The sequence below is a fragment of the Sciurus vulgaris genome, assembly GCF_902686455.1.
Source record: "Sciurus vulgaris genome assembly, chromosome: 2".
NCBI lineage: Eukaryota > Metazoa > Chordata > Mammalia > Rodentia > Sciuridae > Sciurus > Sciurus vulgaris.
The window spans coordinates 102901398-102910432 of NC_136462.1; the positions used below are offsets into that span (position 1 = coordinate 102901398).

The 9035-nt window shown below is 42.4% G+C and overlaps 1 long non-coding RNA gene across 1 annotated transcript; it reads left to right on the forward strand.

Annotated features, from left to right (window-relative positions):
- Positions 1-998: 998 nt before the first annotated feature.
- On the forward strand, positions 999-8633 carry LOC306653509. The gene is made up of 2 exons (XR_013761741.1): positions 999-1526; positions 8507-8633. It is a non-coding gene; the product is annotated as an uncharacterized lncRNA (long non-coding RNA).
- Positions 8634-9035: the final 402 nt, after the last annotated feature.

Sequence of the window (9035 nt, forward strand, 5' to 3'; positions counted from 1 at the left end):
TATTTTAAAGGTAGAAAGTAGTGTGTCCCATCTCAAAATCATGTAGGCTAAGGAAGCCCCAGAGATTCATATTTTTTAGAAAATAACCCCAGTGATTTCCTTATGTACAAAAAGTTTTTGAAAGTCCTTGAGCAAACAACTGAAGGCCTTCAGGGTCAATCAGTACAGATTTCTACGTCAAAGATACAGACAATGCAAAAAACCCATAGAGTGAGATGGCATCAGGATAAGACCTTCCCATCATCTCCCCCAGACACACAAGCCGAACATCTACATATCCACAAATTAAGAGCTCAAGAAACCAGGTTAGAGACTATAGTGTCTACTTTCATGTACCAAAAAGAAAAGATGCACCAAAGAAAGGAGAGAGGGAGGAGTTGCCCTCATTGACCTTCTACAACTCCAAGCATCCCAGCTTAGACAAAGATGCCTTCTGCTGGGGTACAGAGGGAATGAAGTCCAGGACTTAGACTCCAAGCCCAGGTCGGGCCCACAACAGTGAAACACAGTGCTGGGAAAAGCCCCACAACCCTTATCCAAGCCAATACCTGCTATCTGAGCTGCTGGGGCAGCATTAGGCCAGAGGCAGCAGACCACCTCTATCACCCCTTTTCTATCCTTGGGTGGCAGAGTGAGGAGCAAGACTCCACTGGGGAGCAGGCAGGAGAGCTAGCACAGAGCTTGTCTCAGAGTCCAGAGCCAGGCCCACTGTGGCAATATCTAGATCCTGGTAGGAAGTGAAAGCTGTTCACAGGCCAGAGCTCACAGATGGAGCCTCTAGAACAGCCCCAGCATCAGGTGGAGACCTGTGCACTGATGGAAGAGACTGGAGTTTCATCCTGCATCACTTCCAGCTTTGGAGTGATGGGGCACATGGGGCACAGCTATGCAGGTTTCTACAACTATGAAATTCAGGAATAACCCAGCTTAGCATAAATCTTGGTAACAAAGGGACTGCCTCTATCACCTGTCCCCTGTTGGGGGCTATGCCGTGGGGACTATGCCAAGATGGCGCCTGGCAGCCAGCCAGAAGTTGTTTTGGTCACATCAGCAGTGAGGAGGTTAATTAACATAAGCACACTCAGGTGATTTGTCATTGGCCGTATTTAATTAGGTCCACGCATACAATGCATGCACATGTGTTCTCGAGTGCTCCTGATCGTGCCTGCTCGTTTTGACCTTTATCATGATTGGGCAGCTGGCTCCTTGCCTAATCTTCACATAATTGGCGTCAGCCCTACCCTTCACCTCCTGGAGGGGATATAAGCCAGCTCTCCTCGAGTGCCGGAGTCCCAGGTTCCAGGTTCAAGGTTCTAGTTCCCGGGTTTCCTGAATCTACAATAAACCCTTCTGATTTCAAGAGCCTCGCTATTCATTTGTCTCCCATGCCAAATTGACTCCACTGGATGGCGTCAAATGGTGGCCCATATGGGGAACTCTGCATTCGTATGGGGAACTATGGAGAACTCTGCATTCGTACGGGGACCCATAACATTTTATACAGCTATCAGCACCACAAGGATAAGGTAAGTAAAAGACAGTTTTGCTAGCATAATTAATGAGGTTTTCTTATTTGAGGAAACAGTAGCCTTAAGGTTTAGCAGAAGGTTCCCCTAGTGAGGGAACGTAACAGAAGGTTGTCCCAAGAGACAGCAAAGGACATCCTATAGTAAATGAATGTGTTTAAAGTGTTAGTTCTATTGCTTTTATTTGCTTGGTTACTGTTTGTTATTTTAGTAGCAGTTAGAGAAGCTATTCAGATTTTTAATCATGGGATCAGAAGTTTCTTGGCTCCATATGGAGGGTCCACTTAAGGCATTATTAAAAGAAAATGGAACTCCGTTAAAGACTAAAACTTCATGGGCATTCCTCAAAACCATAGAAACACTTCCCCTGGTTCCTAGATGAGGGACTCCTTAATGTTCCCCAGTGGGAGCATTTAGGAGAGGACCTACGTAGAAAAAATGAAAAAGCACCTCTCCCTCTTGGGATTTTGCCTCTTTGGGCATTAGTATGATCCTGTCTGACATCTCAAAAACCTAAAATTCAAGAACAGCTAAGAGAAGGGGAAAAGATACTAGAATCTGTAAAAGAGGAATGATCGAGTCGAACTTCTAAAAGAGGAAGTAGATTTTCAGACTCAGAACAGGGAAGTGACTCTGAAGAACAGGAACTATCTGGGACAGGGCTAGAAAAGAAGTTTTCTCAGTGGCATTTAGCCCCTACCATGCCACGCCCTCCAGCATATGATCCAGATCACCACTCTTTTCCAAGTTGTAGGGGCACATGTACTTGCTGCACAGGGGCAGCCCCCAGACAGTGGGCTGATGCAGAATCTCGATTAGTGTTCCCAATATTCCCGGTATTTGAAGATCAAAACAATCAGAGATATCATCAAATATTAGATATAAAATTATTAAAACAATTAAAAGAGGCAGTTATGTCCTATGGAGTACAAGCTGCATTTACCATTTCTTTATTAGAGAATCTTGCAAGTCAAAATCTTACTCTGACTGATTGGGGTAATTTAGCAAAAGCATATTTATCTGGGGGACCATATCTTATGTGGAAGGTGGCTAACCAGGAGTTATGCTCTGATATTGCCTGATGTAATGCAGTTGCGGGCAATCCTCAATGGGATCTAGACATGCCAACAGGCCAAGGACCATATGAAGGGCAAGGTAATCAGATTAATTTTCACCCCAGTGTATATCAACAAATTAGTACTGCTGCCACCAGAGCTTGGAAAATGCTGTCAGGTGCTGGCAATCTTCAAGGACAGTTATCTAAGGTTATTCAAGGCAACAATGAACCCTATGCTGATTTTGTAGACAGATTGATTCAAACAGTAAGATGCATATATGGAGGTGTAGATCAGGCTATACCTTTAATCAAACAGCTTGCATATGAGCAAGCAAATAAGTGATGTAAAGAAACAATAAGACCCTGGAAAAACAAAGACCTTGGAGCCTACTTAAAGGCTTATAGGGATATTAATGAGGCTTTTATTCAAGGTCAGGTGATGGCTGCAGCACTTGCACGGGGACTTAGAGGCAATGCCAACTCCCGCCCAGGCCAACAGTGTTATTGGTGTAAACAATATGGACACATAAAAAAAGACTGCCCCAGGGTCCTGTGCCAAAATTATGTCCTCAATGTAACAAAGGGAAACACTGGGCAAGTGACTGTAAATTAATTAGTGACAAAGATGGCAACCCTTTACCTCCAAAAAGTGGGAATCAGGGCCCCCGGCCTCGGGGCCCACAAATATACAGGGCTATCCAGTCCATGCCTCGGACCCATTACCCCTTGACTCCCCAATTAGACAAACAAGAGGAAGTGCAGGATTGGACCTCTGTGCCTCCACCAGAGCAGTGTATTAACTCCAGAGATGGGAGTACAACCAATACCAACTTCGGTTGTCGGCCCATTACCTAAAGGAACAGTGGGACTAATTCTGGGGAGGAATTCTTCTGCTTTAAAAGCATTAAATATTGTCCCTGGAGTTATAGACCCTAATTTTACAGGAGAAATAAAATTCCTTGCTTCTTCACCAAGAGGTGTAGCAATAATAGCTCAGGGTGATCGCATAGCACAATTGTTGGTCTTACCCAGCTGCCATGATCAATATCCATCAAAGAATATTATTAGGGGAAATAAAGGATTAGGTTCTACTGGCCAAAATATGGTCATGTTAACATTGGATTTAAAAGATAGACCTATGACAAAGTTAGTGATAGAAGGCAAAAGTTTTGAGGGCTTATTAGATACTGGGGCTAACAAAAGTATTATCAAAATTACAGAATGGCCCAAAACCTGGCCACTTCAACAGGCAGATCAGACTTTAAGGGGATTGGGTAGAGCTTCCAATCCTAACAAAAGCGCAGCCATATTAAAATGGAAGGATGAAGAAGGTCATAGTGGTACCGTCTAACCTTACGTCCTTGAACATCTTCCAGTAAACTTGTGGGGGGGAGAGATATCATGGAACAGATGGATTTACATCTCACATCCGAGATCCCATACAGTAATCCAAAAGCTAATCAAGTGATGTTAACCCAAGGACACATATGGGGAAAAGGTCTTGAGAAAAATAGTCAAGGACCTATTTCACCCATTTTAGTTACTCCAAAACAAGATAAAAAGGGATTGGATTTTCATTAGGGGCCACTGAAGCAATTAAAATAACATAGAAATCTGATAAACCTGTCTGGGTCCCTCAGTGGCCCCTCTCAAAAGACAAATTAGAAGTGGCCCAACAATTGTTGGAGGCCGCTGCCCTGTAGGGCCCCCAGTGGTAGATGGCCTCACCCTAAGATGGCACTGAGAATCCCAACCACAAACAAAAACAACTTTAAGGAAGCGTTTTCTATTGGCTGACTGATCTCTTCCGCATCCGTGCTTAGCTCGTGATCAGTACATGTCCTCATTACCCACCATTAAGTGTCCATGAGCCAAACACCTGACCCATTAGGTGATTGGCTGTTACATCCTATAAAGCTGCGTACTTTCCACGGCGAAGAGAGAGAGCTGCGCAGCGAGAAGAAGAAGAAGAGAGAGAGCTGTGCGGCAAGAAGAAGAAGAAGAAGAAGACGGCAGCGGAGAGAGAAGAACCAGGCACTCCGCTCAGAGCTCTCCCATAAAAATAAAGACCTTAAAACTCCATCTGAGAGCCGAGTCTTCATTGTACTCGCTGGACGAGACAAGTGGTGCCAAAACCCGGGACCTCTCACACCGCCACAAAAATGGGTAAGTAATATCCAGGTAAAACAGCTGTTAAAACTAAAACAAGTCAAGTAAAATAAGTCAAGAAAGGTTAAAGCAGTATACAGGGAGCTGGGTAAAGTAACCCCCAGTGGAGCTGGGTCAAAGAGGGCCCAGGTACAGGTAGCTGGGTAAAGTAATCCCCAGTGGACTGGCCAGGTATTAAAATAATAAGATTTTGTGTTTTTGTTATTTGTCAAGAGTTCATGTCTTCGGTTGCATTGTACTATCGCAGAGCATTATTGTTTTTAGTTATTTTAGTGTGGCTTATGGGATTAGGATGTATTTATACTACCCCAGGACTATGTGTTACTACTGTTGAGTGAAAAAATCAGACACATATTTCTAATCTCACAAGACAGCTTGGTATATACCTAACCTCAAATTGGTCTTATACTCTTGATAACCTTACCACTCAATTAGGATTAGAGATTATTAAACTGAACTCCACTAGATTTCACTCTGAACCTATTTCAGCAATCTTCAAATCACTCAAAAGCATCTTCAGTTTTACTAAAACATGGGCAGACATCATGGCTCTTGGAATACTTATGGTACTGGGATTTGGACTAATGATCCGATGCCTTATGCACGTAAGACACCAACAACAGGGAGAACGTCAGACCATCAAAATGGCACTTATGGCGCTTGAAACTGGCACAACTCCCGAGGTGTGGCTAAATATGCTGGATTGGTAGCCAATGATGGGTAAGCAAACAGAGACATATATCAACCTAAGACAGGTCCTCATCCCAAGATGGGTGAGTTACCAATGACAGGTAAGAATATGTTCTGCTGTTATGCAACCTAAGACAGGCACAATCCCGGGGATCCAGAGTCACAGATAGGCTCATGGGCACCCATACCAACCTAAGACAGGATTCTGACACCTGGAGGTCAGAATTTCGATGACGGGTAAGGATGGTGCTCGTCACTTGAGCTATCATGATGACCTGATCCTAAGCCCATTAATAAAACAGAAAGGGGGAGATGTTGGAGGCTGCTGCCCTGTAGGGCCTGCAGTGGTAGATGGCCTCGCCCTAAGATGGCACTGAGAATCCCAACCGCAAACAAAAACAACTTTAAGGAAGTGCTTTCTATTGGCTGACTGATCTCTTCCATGTCCGTGCTTAGCTCGTGATCAGTACATGTCCTCATTACCCACCATTAAGTGTCCACGAGTCAAATGCCTGACCCGTTAGGTGATTGGCTGTTACATCCTATAAAGCTGCGTACTTTCCGTGGCGAAGAGAGAGCTGTGTGGCGAGAAGAAGAAGAAGACGGCGGCGGAGAGAGAAGAACCAGGCACTCGGCTCAGAGCTCTCCCATAAAAATAAAGACCTTAAAACTCCATCTGAGAGCTGAGTCTTCATCGTACTCGCTGAACGAGACAACAATTGGTTAAAGAACTAGAGGCTGGACACATCAAACCATCCACCTCTCCTTTCAACACACCAATATTCATAATACAAAAGAAATCAGGAAAATGGAGGCTACTGCATGACCTAAGAGCAGTAAATTCTATAATGGAGCCCATGGGACCTATTCAATTAGGATTACCTACTTTATCCACTATCCCAGTTAATTGGCCCTCCACTGTAATTGACATAAAAGATTGCTTCTTTTCCATTCCCTTACATCCCTCAGACATCAAAAAGTTCGCATTTACTGTGCCCTCACTTAATAACAGTTCTCCTAATAAAAGATATGAATGGATAGTTCTCCCACAAGGCATGGCCAATACGCCACTATGTGTCAAATATATGTAAACAAGGCCATAGAACCCATATGCCTAGCAAACCCTCAACTTTTAATCTATCATTATATGAACGATGTTTTGTTAGCTCATAAAGAAAAAACTGTCTTGGAAAATTGTTATAGTTCCTTAATAACGTCACTAAAAAGGTGGGGCTTACATATTGCCATTGATAAGGTACAAATGACAGACACCAAAAACTTCCTGGGATCTATCATAAATGCAACTATGGTTAAACCCACAAAAATTAGTGTTCGAGTAGACCAACTTAAGACTTTGAATGACTTTCAAAAGCTATTAGGTGATATTAACTGGATTAGACCTTACCTTCACTTACCCACCTCAAGTTTGGGCCCCCTGTTTGACACTCTTAAAGGTGATTCTGATCCCCTTTGTAAGTGGGTGCTTACCCCTAAGGCTTGAACAGCTCTCAAGGTTGTTGAAGCAGCTATGGAAAAGGTTCATCTTGATCATATTGACCTAGCTAAGACTTCATCATTCATTGTCTTGGCCACAAATAAGTTACCCACAGGAGTGTTTTGGCAAAAGTGTCCTATTCTATGGGTTCACATGAATTATGCCCCTAGCAAGGTCTTATCTTTGTCTACTGAATCTGTGGCAGAATTAATCCTTAGGGTGTTAAAAGTATCCCTTTCCACCTTTGGATCACATCCCTCCACAATAACTACTCCTTATACTACTTATTAATAATTCAAATTCATGGGCTATGGTCTTTACTAGTACTTCTGCTGTGTTTGACAATCATTTGCCATCTGATCCTCTTTTCCAATTTTGGAGTCAACATCCTATAATTTTCCCCAAAGTCACACAGAAAGAACCTATTATAGGAGCTACCCTTATATTTACTGATGTATCAAAAAATGGTACGGTGCTATTACTATAAATAATGTTACAGAAACATTGCTGTTTAATACTCTATCTGCACAACAAACAGAACTATTACTAGTAATAGAAGTATTCAAAACCCACCATGAGCCTTTTAACTTGTTCTCTGATAGCAAATATGTTGTTAATGCTATTCAAAATTTAGAATTAACTGGTCTGATCTCCCTCACCTCCACTATTACTAAATATTTACAATCCTTACAAAAACTTACTTGGGACAGAAAAAATCCTTTTTTCATTGGGCATGTTTGGGCTCATACTGGCCTTCCAGGTCCTGTAAGTTTACACAATGATTTAACAGACATGGCCACCAAAGACCCACATATCTTTGATGCATTTGAAAATGCAAAAACTTTTCATTCCAAATTTCACGTAAATGCTTCTACTCTATGTACACACTATAAAATTACTAAGGCAACAGCTCGGGACATAGTCAAGTCTTGTGCTAAATGTGTTACACTTATTCCTAACCCCTTGTTAGGAGTAAATCCAAAAGGGCTTTAGCCCAATCATATTTGGCAAATGGATGTAACTCATCATTCAGAATTTGGAAAACTACAATTCATCCATGTGTCAATAGATACCTTTTCAGAATTTATTATGGCCTCTGCTCACTCTGGAGAAAAAACCAAAGATGTGATAACACACTGTTTACATTCTTTCTCCATCCTAGAGGTCCCCAAACAAATTAAAACAGATAATGGTCCTGGATATACGTCCCAGGCCTTTAAACAATTCTGTTCCACCTTTGGTATTCAACATGTCACAGGAATTCCCTATAATCCTACTGGACAGAGCATTGTTGAGCGTGCCCATTTAACACTTAAAAACATGCTTTATAAACAAAAAGGGGGAATAGGGGCATCATACAGATCCCCAAAAGACAAATTATCTGTTGTCTTGTTCATTGTAAATTTTTAAAATCTCGATTCTGAGGGCTGATCGGCTGCTGACCATCATTCAGAGCCTAATAAAAAGCATCTACCTCAAGTGCTCTGGAAGGACATTCTATCAGGACAATGGAAAGGCCCAGATCCAGTGTTAATCTGAACCCGAGGGTCTGTTTGTGTTTTCCCACAGGACGCACAATCGCCAATTTGGGTGCCTGAAAGATTAGTCAAGGCTTCCTCAATAGAAAACCAAGAACAACAAGAAGATGTGGAAGTTCCTCCAACTGCTGTTGTTGATGATCCCTCACCATGTTAATGGAAGAGCCGTGCGTAACCTATGGGGGATAGTAAAGGTGTGGCCTTGCCTTTTGCCCCTTACTAACTCTTTCAATTTATATCCTCCTATTCTTACCACTAATTTCACATTAGGGTTACTACTGTTACATGCCCAAAGCTATTAATAATAAGACTGATTTTCATATCTATTGGTATGTCCACTGCCAGTCCTTCAAAAGCCTATTACTTGATATCTGTTATGGGAGGCTTGTCAGCACCTAGGACCTGATAAAAGGGTCTCCAGTAATCTGGCTTTTGGTCCTTGGTATTTACCTAATCAGATATATATCACATCTTAAAGTACAAAAGATTTTATAGAAAATTTGGAATATAAAGGCAATTCCAACCCCTTATCCATCTGGTCCTTATGCGGACCTAAGGCA